This window comes from Eretmochelys imbricata, chromosome 2 (assembly GCF_965152235.1).
Source record: "Eretmochelys imbricata isolate rEreImb1 chromosome 2, rEreImb1.hap1, whole genome shotgun sequence".
NCBI classification, from domain to species: domain Eukaryota; kingdom Metazoa; phylum Chordata; order Testudines; family Cheloniidae; genus Eretmochelys; species Eretmochelys imbricata.
Window position 1 is genome coordinate 20,724,753 of NC_135573.1, and position 12,837 is coordinate 20,737,589.

Here is a 12,837-nt window from a genome sequence, read left to right on the forward strand (position 1 = left end):
AGGCTGATTCTTGCTTGCATATTTATACCTGCCTCTGGAAATTTCCACTACATGTGTCCGACAAAGCGGGTATTCACCCAAGAAAGTTCATGCTCCAATACATCTGTTAGTCTATAAGGTGCCACAGGACTCTTTGCTGCTTTTACAGATCCAGACTAACACGGCTACCCCTCTGATACTTAGAACAGGCTGTCTGTCCACACCTGCATTCAGCCATGTGGAATGCCACCTGGTCCTCTTGCCTCTGGTCGTTACAGACTGACAAGTTTCCTCTCTGGTTTTCACAGTGTCTGGTTCCTTGGTTGCCAGTTCATTGTTCTTGAATGTGGGAAGGTGATGCTTCCCAAATCTGGCTCTCCAGAAAGTCCTCAGCCTCTCTGATGTCTTGTGGCCTCTGTACTTGTCCTTCCAAACCCAGCATCTTTTCTTCCAGCACAGTCAGCAACTTGCACTTCAAACAGAGTGTAGACAGGTCCCATCCCAGGGCACCCCCTTGCAGCCTAAGGTGGCCCTGCAGATACTTTGCTTGAATTTCCCTCTGAAGTTCCAAAACCTACACTGAGTCCTTAAAATGATATTCCCCATCTCCTGTCAACCTCCACCTCAACCCTGCTTTGCCTCCAGAATTTATAATGGTGTTAAATATATAAAAAAGTGTTTTTAATTTATAAGGAGGGGGTTGCACTCAGAGGCTTGCTATATAAAAGGGGTCACCAGTAAAAAAGTTTGAGAGGCACTGATATAGAGGATAGAACTGTATCTAGAACGGAAGCTTCACACACTCCCTCCAAAACTACCTTGGCCGCTTCTGTTCACTTGCTCAGGAGTTTGCCTGGCAAATAAGGTTGTCAACACCATCTTTCAAAAATATGGGGCAGACCTCAGATGTCCTCATAGAGGAGGGGGCTTTGCTGGGGGGCACAGACAGGGAGTATCTTCCTTCAGGGGGGGGAATGCTTTTGCCGCACAGCAGGACCCAGAAACCTGCCCAGCCAGCCTTCACTCCTTCCCATTATGGAGCAGCTGCAGCCCTTTGCCCCAGCTCCCTGTGCAGCCCAGTCCCACGGCGAGCCCCACTACTCCATGTGTGCCAGCTCTGTAGGAAAGGCATCCCGATTCACTGAATAGACCCACCTCCTAGCAGATAGGGTGACCAATCAAAACATTGTACAGAGAGAAGAACCAGTCATTGAATGCTGCCTGTTTCATTCTTCAGGATGTGTAGAGGTGCCCACAAGAAGGGAGAGAGTGGGCAGAGGAGGAAATATGGGATAAAAAGCATCCCATAATGATTTTGTATGGAACCGGCAATTTTTTATTTAAATAACGGTCAACCCTTATTTCTACAGGACTATTGACAACCTTACAAGCAACTAACCTTTTACTACGCCACACTGTTCAGCTCAATGCCCTTGTTAACAGGGAGAGATTACCCACTCAGATATCAAATATTGGGGCTGATCAGAAACCCAATGGTCTCAGCTGCATAATTCTTCCTAAGACATAATCAGACCTGTCTCATTTAGTGGCCCACACCCCAATCATTAAAAGTGTGAAGCAGAGGGATGTTAGTCTGATTGTAAATGCTAGCCTCCACATAAACTTAAATGGGACACCACCTCATCCACCTGTTGTATCCTAACACCAAATATATTTTATGGGCAAAATTTTCATTTTATTTATACAGCCAGAATTGTCAACTCTTGGCTAAAGTTAGGCACGTAAATCCATGTTTATGCATCTGGCCCATAACTGGGCCTTCTAGGCCCTGCAGATAATAAATAAAAGTAGTTTGATTTTCAGCAGTACGGAGGACCCACAATTCCCACTCCAATTGTTGTGAGCCCCAGATGCTCAACATCTGAAAAATTAAGCTACTTATCTAAGATGCATCCAATTCCCAACAGTGTCAGTGGGAACTGTGGCTGCTCAGCACCACTGGAAAGTCAAGCTACTTTGGCTCAGGTGCCCAGATATCTATTTAAGTGCCTACCTTTAGCCACCATATGTGACAATTTCCACATATGTTCATATATACCATTTCAGCCACAAAATACAACATCACTTTTTTTAAAACACTCAGTGTCTTTATGTTTGAACTCCCAGGGAACCATTTGAAGAAAATTAAAAAGAACTGCCAAAAAATACAGCCATCATCAAGCTCCAGCCATAAACTTTAATTGGAAAACAGATATTAAGTATGTATCTTTATTATAGTTTGAAACCATGAATAATAGATGGAACTGGCTAAGGGCTGAGCTCTGAACAGTGATCACATTGCTTTATTATTCAAACGTAAATGAAAGTGCATTGTATTATCAATTAATGTTTGGCTCTTTTCTAAGAAATACATAAAATCTGCCAGGCCTCAGCTGGTGATTTCCATATTTAAGTATGTTTAATCTCAAGCTTAAAAGCAAGGGTTGGAAGAACAGTAGTAGCCAAAGCTGTTGCCAAACAACTTATCCCTGGATTTAGCATGATCATGAAAGGAAAAACTACAAGGAATTTAATTAACTAATACCTCAGCTTGCTCCTGCCAAGTGCTGGCCATTTTCCTTTAATTCAGAATCGAGAGCTGAGGAATGACCCACATTAAGGTCAGTGTTTGGAAAAGTCAGCACTGTATACCTTTTGGAGACTGCTACTGTACCAACTCGTCGAGCAACAGCTTGGGCATTCATGTTGCATGTTCAGGTTTTAGGGCAACATCCCTCTGCCCTCACCCGGCCCAAGTAGCTGGACATGATGGGCAGATGTGAGATGAGGCATGGAAACCCTCCCACCCTGGGAAACTGCTCCAAAAAAGCAAGGATATATAGCCATAGGCTTGCCTTTGAACCAGACCAGAGTCCAGATAAACCCCATCAAAATGTCTAATCGCTATTTGCCTGGATGGACGTCGCTCGTCAGTGTGTAATCTAGAGTTGGTGATGTGTTCTGGGCTCCTCAGAGAGAGTGAATGATGGGAATGCTGGGTGCTGTCCTCCTGACCTCTGAAATGTCAGGAGGAAACAGACAAAATCTTCCCAAGCATCAGTGGCTCCAGTGGTGTTAGCAGGGAAGCATCATAAATTCATCCCAGTGTGGAGAAAAATCAACAGGTGCCATGCGGACACTAACCGTCAGAAAGGGGAGGGACAGAAATAGCTATGAAGATAAAGCAAAACAAAAAAGACAATCTTTTTATGGTAAACCTGCTGACTGCAGAAAATGGATTCAAAGACATAATGGAGACACAGTAAGCATGCAAAGAAAGCCCTTTTTAAAGCCTAATGAAAAACAAAGCCCAATCATATGGGAGCTGAAAACTGACAGCATCTCACCACTGGAGGCTCAGCACACCAAATTCAAAAGCAGCACAGCTCCCAGCAACTACACCCAAGCACTTTTCCACACACACAGCAGAACACACTCAAAGCTAACCACTCAGACTGCGTTCTCTTCTTCTGCTCTTCTACAGCAGAAAACAGCTACTACAGAACAGTGCTTTCTACCACTCTTATGCTCAGAAGGAAACACTACAGCTCCTCATCAAGGTTAGTAAAACTAGCCTTTAACACCTATCCTTCTCTACTCACCAACTACAGAAATGACCCCAGAAAGCACAGCCTTAGCCAACAAACACCCTGCCAGTCACAGACCATTCCAGCACATTCTCCTCTAACTGCTGGTTGCTACAATTTGGTCTACACAAGACAGAGAGCACTATGAGAAGCCCAACATGAGCAGATTCTGGCTCTCAACTCTGCCCTCCATGGCCCCCTTCCATAGGCTGCCTCTCAAAGCAAAGCTGCTCAAAGTAGCCATCCCCTTTCATTTGCATAAACTGAAGACACAGACAGGCCACTCCACCAATCTTCTCCTTCTCCCTGCTCCGCCGAGCCTAAGACAACAATCCTCTAGCTGGCCAAGCCAAGAGCTCTCTAGAAACTATAACCTACACAGTCTTGGATACCCGGAGCATGTTTCTTTGGCACCAGTGACCATAATGGAGGAAGTCAGCCATGGGGAGCCAGGCTCTCCAACAAGGGGTATTTCCTGAACCTGAGGACCAGTCTCATCATTCTCCAGGGAGCAGGAACCCCCTGGAGAATTTTTTTGGGACCCACCCCAGAAGCTTTGACTCAAAAGTAGTGTTCTGTTTTTTAGTTTTTATTGATATTCACTGATAAGTTACCAGGTTTTTTAATTAAAGGAGTTCATATTTTACTGATTTACACCCATTTATCAAGCCATTCAATATTTTTGGGGTATTTATTTTTGTTAAACACTAATGCTTTACGCGATTGTTGTGTCCTGAAGCTCTGAGATAGAAGCAGTCTTGCAGTGTAAAATACAGAACACACACACAGCGGAGGTCAGAAAAAAATCAAACAATATTAATATCACGCTATGATTGGCTCACAAGGAGATGCTGCCCACCTATTTTCTTTGCATCTATTTAGTGTGGCACTGAATTTAATCAATCCTCCACCGATAAAGATAAGATAAAAAGGTAAATATGGAACAAAACCACAAATCTCTGCCTGAATATCAGCAAGAAAATCAGCGCATAGAAATTTTCAAGAAAAGTAAAGACAGAAGTAAAGAGGATTCATTGTGCTGCAAGTACTGCAGCATTGAGATCAGTACTCACGCTGACGGAATAAAAAGCAAGCAACACAAGAAGCTTAAAGAAGAAAGTGAGCTTTGGGATAAACAGTCAGCATCAGGAGCTTTCACCAGGGCATTAGTGAAAGAGAGAATATAGCCATGAATTTGTGTGTGCTCTTTGTTTTGCTGGACACTCACTATTAATTGCAGAGGGGCCTATTAGTGACTTTATGTGACAATACTGTCCAGCAGCAAAAACCCTTCCTAATGCAGACAACTTCACTCGTAAGTATCTGAAAGAAAATGACAATGCTTTAGTAGCTAAAATGATAGAACGAATTGCTGGAAATGTGGGGTATAGTCTGATTTTTGATTAGTCTCCTGATGCTTTCAACTGTCCGATTCTTGGCCTTTTGTTTTTGTTTCTTTATTTCAAAGTGAATAAATCTGCATTGTTTTGTGCTGAGGTGATATTCATCCCCTCTGCTGACACTGATTTTGTCAACACAGGAATAACTGACCTGTTTGAGATGTATCAACTAACTTGGGAAAATGGGGCCACAACTAACATTGATTCTGCTTCCAACATGGCTAAATTTACACAGGAGATTAAACTCAATCAGAAACCAGAGCTGCTACGTATTACCTGTCCTGCTCAATGCTGTGCTGTCAGCAGCTACTGTTACAGAAGAAATGAAAGAAGTGAATTTTTGCATCATTGGATTCAGGGCCATTTTCAAGCATGTGAACAAGTTGAAGGCTTTGTTTTACACAGTGCAAGATGAGTACAGAGCCAACTTCTGATTACCCTCCCCTGTTTTGCCACATTGGTGGATGAGCTTGTACTTTGCTGCCAGCCATGTAAATAATGCGTGGACTGTGCTAATGCATCTCCTAGACCAATGGTTCCCAAACTTGTTCCGCTCTTTTTGCAGGGAAAGGCCCTGGCGGGCCGGGCCAGTTTGTTTACCTGCCGCGTCCGCAGGTTCGGCCGATTGTGGCTTCCAGTGGCCATGGTTCACTGCTCCAGGCCAATGGGAGCTGCTGAAAGCGGCACGGGCCGAGGGACTGCTGAATATTCTTTTTGGAATGTCATCCAGGTGTTTCACCCTCTTCCTCAAACTGAATTTGGCAGTAGACTATGACCATTACACCAGAGTGGCTCAACTATTTGCCACTAAAGATGAAGTTTCAAATCTGAAAAGGGAATTTACTACTTATATGAACTTGCCTAACCCCGACAATGCGAAACTGGATGTGCTGGCTTTTTGGAACAGTCATCAAGACACACTGCCCAACTTCAGCAAAGTGGCACGGTGAGCTTTGAGTGTACCCACTGGATCTATTGATGCAGAGCACTTATTTTCAAAGTTGGACGACCTCTAAGCCAGCAAGAGGATACTTTGAAGATACTTTGAAGATTCTTTGTGCGTATATACAAACCAGAACTTTTGAAAAAAAACTACCAGCTCTGAGACAGACAAAATATATTTAGTGCATTAAAAAAAGAAGTTTCAATTATACTGTAGTAAAATGTGTATATTACAAAAGCTTTTTTCTTTCTTTCCCTCCCCCCTGATTTTTCATGTTTTTCTTATTTTTTTAATTTTTAACATGATTTCATCCCAGGTTTAATTGTTGGAAAATAAACTGAAAAATTCCCGGATTTTTTTTTTACAAATAAAAAAAGAAAGCATGGGATTCTACTTAAAAGCCAGGATATATACCAGAGGCTTTCCTTTGACCTGGACCAGAGTCCAGATAAACGTCACCAAAATTTCTAATCACTTTTCACCTGGGTGAAAGTCACTCAGCAGTGTGTAACCTAGAGTTAGTGATGTGTGCTATGCTCCTCAGAGAGTGTGAATGGTGGGAACTCTGGTTGCTGTTCTCCTGATCTTAGAAATACCAGTGGGAACAAACAAAAACTTCCCAGGCATCAGTGGATCCAGTGGTGTTAGCAGTGAAGAATCATCCATTCATTCCAGTATGGAGGACAATCGACAGGGTACCACAAAGAGACAATCTGTCAGATTTAGCAAAGGAACAGAAATAGCTATGAAGCAGAACAAACAAGAGAATAAACACAATCTTTCTATGGTAAACCTGTTGACTAGAGTTTGGAGCAAAAACATAAAAGAGACAGTACGCATACAAAGAAAGCCCTTTCCTAAAAACTATTGAAAAACACAGCTGACTCACACAGTACCTGAGAGCAAACAGAGCATTTCATTGCAGGGGACTCAGCACACCTAACCCACAAGCAGTACAGATCCCAGCACCCACACCCAAACTCTTTTTCACACACCCAGCACAATAAGCTCAAAGCTAACCACTCAGACTGAGCTCCCTTCTCCTGAGGAAAAGCAAGACATTCTTCTACAGCAGAAAGTAGCTGTCACAGAATAGCACTTTTTACCACACTCATCCTCAGAAAGAAACACTACAGCTCCTCATTGTGGTTAGCAAGACCAGGTTTTTACAGCCACCCTTCTCCAGTCACCAACTAGAGAAATGACCCCCTGAAAGCATAGTCTTAACCAACACCCACCCTGCCAGTCACAGACCATTCCAGCACATTCTCCTCTAACTGCTGGTTGCTACAATTTGGCCTTCACGAGACAGAGAGCATTATAAGAAGCCCAAGGTGAGCAGATCCTGGCTCTCAACTCTGCCCTCCATGGCCCCCTTCCATAGGCTGCCTCTCAAGCAAAGTGGCTCAAAGTAGCCATCCCCTTTCATTTGCATAAACTGAAGACACAGGCAGGCCACTCCACCAATCTTCTCCCTGCTCCCTTCTCTGCAATGCCTAAGACAACAATCCTCTAGCTGGCTAAGCCAAGAACTCTCTAGAAACTATAACCTACACAGTTTTGGACATCCAGGGCATGTTTCTTTGGCACCAGTGACCATAATGGAGGAAGTCAGACATGGGGAGCCAGGGTCGCCATGAGGGATGGTTCCTGAACCTGAGGGCCAGTCTTGGGGCCTCCACACCCCTTAAACATCCCAGATGCAGGGTGGAAGACAGTGAATCTGTCACAACCCCCTCCTCTCATTTTCCTTTCCATATCCTCCACCCCTTCAGCTACCAAACAACCCTCCATGTTACTACAGTGGTTTATTCCTGTAAGAAGTTTTTGTGCAATTGGTGGAAGGATTCACGTAGAATCATATGATTGGAATTGACCTCAAGAGGTCTTCTAGTCCAGTGCCCTGCACTCAAGGCAGGACTAACTATTTTTTAGAAAAAAGAAAAGGAGGATTTGTGGCACCTTACAGACTAACAAATTTATTTTAGCATAAAAATATGGAATGCTTCACGAATTTCCATATTTTTATGCTCAGATAAATTGGTTAGTCTCTAAGGTGTCCCAAGTACTCCTTTTCTTTTTGCGGATACAGACTAGCACGGCTGCTACTCTGAAACGTATTTTTTAGACTATCTCTGACAGGTGTTTGTCTAACCTGCTCTTAAAAACCTCCATAGGCAATTTATTCCAGCTCTTAACTACCCTGAAGTTAGGAAGTTTTTCCTAATGTGCAACCAAAACTGCCCTTGCCGCAATTTAACCTCTTCGTTTTTTGTCCTATCCTCAGATGTTAACAAGAACATTTTTTTTGCCCTCCTTGTAAGAACCTTTTATGTTCTTGAAAACTGTTATTATGTCCTGTCATAAATATAAAGGGAAGGGTAAACCCCTTTAAAATCCCTCCTGGTCAGAGGAAAACTCCTCTCACCTGTAAAGGGTTAAGAAGCTAAAGGTAACCTCGCTGGCACCTGACCAAAATGACCAATGAGGAGACAAGATACTTTCAAAAGCTGGGAGGAGGGAGAGAAACAAAGGGTCTGTGCGTCTGTCTTTATGCTGCCTTTGCCGGGGATAGACCAGGAATGGAGTTTAGAACTTTTAGTAAGTAATCTAGCTAGGTACGTGTTAGATTATGATTTCTTTAAATGGCTGAGAAAAGAATTGTGCTGAATAGAATAACTATTTCTGTCTGTGTATCTTTTTTGTAACTTAAGTTTTTTCCTAGAGGGATTCTCTATGTTTTGAATCTAATTACCCTGTAAGGTATCTACTATCCTGATTTTACAAAGGGGATTTCTTTACTTCTATTTACTCCTATTTTTATTAAAAGTCTTCTTGTAAGAAAACTGAATGCTTTTTCATTGTTCTCAGATCCAAGGGTTTGGGTCTGTGGTCACCTATGCAAATTGGTGAGGCTTTTTATCCAACATTTCCCAGGAAAAGGGGGGTGCAAGTGTTGGGAGGATTGTTTATTGTTCTTAAGATCCAAGGGTCTGGGTCTGTAGTCACCTAGGCAAATTGGTGAGGCTTTTTACCAAACCTTGTCCAGGAAGTGGGGTGCAAGGTTTTGGGAAGTATTTGGGGGGAAAGACGTTTCCAAACAGCTCTTCCCCAGTAACCAGTATTTGTTTGGTGCTGGTAGCGGCCAATCCAAGGACAAAGGGTGGAATATTTTGTACCTTGGGGAACTTTTTGACCTAAGCTGGTAAAGATAAGCTTAGGAGGTTTTCATGCAGGTCCCCACATCTGTACCCTAGCGTTCAGAGTGGGGGAGGAACCTTGACATGTCCCCTCTCGGTCTTCTCTTTTCCAGACTAAACAAACCCATTTTTTTTCAATCTGCCCCCAGAGATCATGTTTTCAAGAGCTTTAATCATTTTTGTTGCTCTTCTCTGGACTTTCTCCAATTTGTGCACATCTTCCCTGAAATGTGGTGCCCAGAACCGGAAACAATACTTCTGTTGAGGCCTTATCAGCATGGAGTAGAGCAGAAGAATTATTTCTCAGGTTTTGCTTCAGCACTCCTGCTCATACATCCCAGAATGATGTTCCCCTTTTTTGCAATGGTGTTACACTGTTGACTCATAGTTAACTTGTGATCCCCTATAAAAGCAGATTACTTTCCACAGTACTTCTTCCTATGCAGTAATTTCCTATTTTGAATATGTGAAATTGATTGTCCCTTCCTAAATGGAGTACTTTTCATCCTGTTTACTTCAGACCATTTCACCAGTTTGTCCAGATCATTTTGAATTTTAATCCTGTCCTCCAAAGCACTTGCAACCCCTTGGTTTCATCCACAAACTTTATAGGGCCATTATCTAAATAATTTATGAAGATATTGAACAGAACCAGACATGGGACCAACAATCCCTGTGGGACCCCATTTGATATGCCTTTGCAGTTTGACAGTAAACCACCGATAACTGCTCTATGACAATTTTTTTCCAACCAGTTATGCATCCACCTTATAGTAGCTCCATCTAGGTTCTATTTCCCTAGTTTGTTTATGAGAAGGTCATGCGAGACAGTTATCAAAAGCCTTACTAAAGTCAAGATATACTATATCTATCGTTTGGCCCCTGCCACTGGCGTGTTACCTTGTCAAAGAAAGCTATTAGGTTGGTTTTACACTATTTGTTCTTGATAAATCCATGCTGACTGTTACTTATCTTATTATCTTCTAGGTGTTTGCAAATTGATTGCTTGATTTTTTGCTCCATTATCTTTCTGAGTACTGAAGTTAAGCTGACAGGTCTGTAATTCCCTGGTTTGTCCTTATTTCCTTTTTTTATAGATTGGCACTATATTTGCCCTTTTCCAGTCGTCTGGAATGTTTCCCATCTTCTACGAGTTTTCAAAGATAATCATTAATGGATCAGATATCTCCTCAGTCAGCTCCTTGAGCATTCTAGGATGTATTTCATTAGGCCCTGGTGATCTGAAGACATCTAACTTTTCTAAGTCATTTTTAATTTGTTATTTCCTTATTTTAGCCTCGGATCCAACCACATTTTCACTGGTGTTTGCTGTGTTAGACATCCAATTGCTACTAAAATCTTTGGTGAAAACTGAAACAAAAGTCATAGAATCATAGATTTAGAAGGGACTTCAAGGATCATCTAGTCAACCCCCTTGCCAAGATGCAGGATTTGTTGTGATGTTTGGCACTTCTCCCATCTCCAAGTTTTCTGTTATTGTTTTCCGCCTTCCCTTCCCCCTCCCTCCCCCCCCCCCCCCGCGGGCACCCCTTCATTGAGTAATGGGCCTACCTTTGTCCTTGGTCTTCCTATTGCTTCTAATGTATTTGTAAAATGTTTTCATGTTACCCTTTATGTCTCTAGCTATTTAAGCCCATTTTGTGCCTTGGCCTTTCAAATTGTCCCTATATGCTTGTATTGTTTGTTTACATTCATCCTTTGTAATTTGATCTATTTCCCACTTTTTGTAGGACTTTTTTTTTTTTTTTTTTTTTTTTGAGTTTCAGATCATTGAAGATCTCCTAGTTAAGCCAGGGTGATCTCTTGCCATACTTCCTATGTTTCCTATACAATGGAGTAGTTTGCTCTTGTAGCCTTAATAATGACTCTTTGAAAAATTGCCAAATCTCTTTTTCCCCTTAGACTTGCTTCCCATGGGATCTTACCTACCAACTCCATTAGTTTGCTAAAGTCTGCCTTCTTGAAATCCATTATCTTTCTGTGCTGTTTTCTCTCCTACCATTCCTTACAATCATGAACTCATCATTCCATGATCTTTTACCCAAGCTGCCTTCCACTTTGCAATTCTCAACTACTTCCTCTCTATTTGTTAAAATTAGATTTAGAACAGTCTCTCCCCCAGTAGCTTTTCCCACCTTCAGAAATAAAAGAAGTTTCCAATACATTCCAAGAATTTGTTGGATAATCTGTGTCCTACTGTGTTATTTTCCTAACAGATGTCTGTGAAGCTGAGGTCCCCCATCACCATCAAGTCCTGTGGTTTGGATGATTTTGTTGTTTAAAAAAAAACCTCATCCATCTTTTTTTCCTGGTTAGGTGGTCTGCAGTAGACCCCTGCCATGACATCACCTTTTTTCCCCTCTTTTATCCTTACCCAGTGACTTTCAACAAGTCTTTCTTCTATTTCCCTCTGAACTGCAGTCCAAGTATATACATCTTTGATATAAAGAACTCCTTCTCCCTTTTTCCTGTCTATCCTTCCTGAGCAAGCTGTACCCTTCTTTACCAATATTCCAGTCATGTGGACTATACCACGAAGTCTCTGTCATGCCAACTATGTTATGGTTGTGTTTATTCACTAGCATTTCTAGTCCTTCCTGCTTATTCCACATACTTCATGTATACCTGACCACTCCTCAGAGTTCATTTTCTATTAAAAACTGGGCAATTGTGGGTATAATCAGAACATCGTAATGAAACATGTGTAAGGACATAGAAAATAGCACACCACTTTTTGGTGAATCATGTTTTCTGGGCTTTCAAAGGACAAATTACATGGGTACATTTCTTCTTTCAACATAAAACAATGCTACTAGGAAAGAAATATAAACCAGCTAGTTTCTGCAGCAGGACAAAGGTGCAGAAATTAGTACTGCTCCATTAAATATTCTACCTACAGACATTAATTTAAGGACATTCAACAAACATAAGCTTCACTTTGACATAAGTTTCCTTCTTAAACACTAGTTCCCTCTATTAAGAGGCTATAAAGTAGTTCAACAACAACCACTGCCTCCTATGGGATTCGCCAGCAAAGAAATAAAGGAGAAGGTTGTCCTAGGTGGTGCTTGTCTTCTTGAACCATATGCCCAGCTCATGTTTAGGCTGTAAAAAAATGTTTTATTGTGAATATATTGAACAAAAGATGTAACTGTGTGCCTAACAGAAAAAGTCTCAAAAAAGTACTGAGTTTCTTTCAGCAGCAGTAGAAAGCTACCATATTACAAACTGAAACTTTGCCCATCTTAGTGTCAACAACCCAGCCACCATCTTCAGAGACACAAATTCAACTACAAGGGCAACTGGATAGTGAAATAAATGGGTGAAACTCAAAGGGTTCAAAGGTTCAGGTTTGATTCAGATGGACACACACTTATCAATGAATATGCAGACTCCTGGTTGTGTTTACAGTGAGAACTTGTAAGCATTTGCTTGCATTCATGGAATTCACCAGTTTTACAATGATGTAAGTTGGGATAGTCATTAGGCGGCCCACAGTCCAAATCTGGATTGTCAGAGGCTTTTAGCAGATGGCTGGGCATGCCGGGACTCAGGCCTTCAACCTCGCAGGGACTCAGTGCTTCAGCCCCACCTGAGGCACTCTCGGGCTTGCAGCTTCAGCCCCATGGGGATGGGGGGGTGTTTCAGTCCTGGTGTGCCTCCTGTAGGGCTGAAGCCCCAATTCCAAAACCAAAATAATTCAATAT

At 42.1% G+C, this 12,837-nt stretch overlaps 1 non-coding gene and 1 pseudogene across 1 annotated transcript; both read right to left on the reverse strand.

Moving 5' to 3' along the window:
- Window positions 1–3,424: 3,424 nt before the first annotated feature.
- LOC144261705 (small nucleolar RNA U3) lies at window positions 3,425–3,615 on the reverse strand (annotated as a pseudogene).
- Window positions 3,616–6,927: 3,312 nt separating this feature from the next.
- LOC144261702 (small nucleolar RNA U3) lies at window positions 6,928–7,134 on the reverse strand. Its single transcript, XR_013345398.1, has one exon. It is a non-coding gene; the product is annotated as a small nucleolar RNA U3 (small nucleolar RNA).
- Between the last annotated feature and the right edge of the window lie 5,703 nt (window positions 7,135–12,837).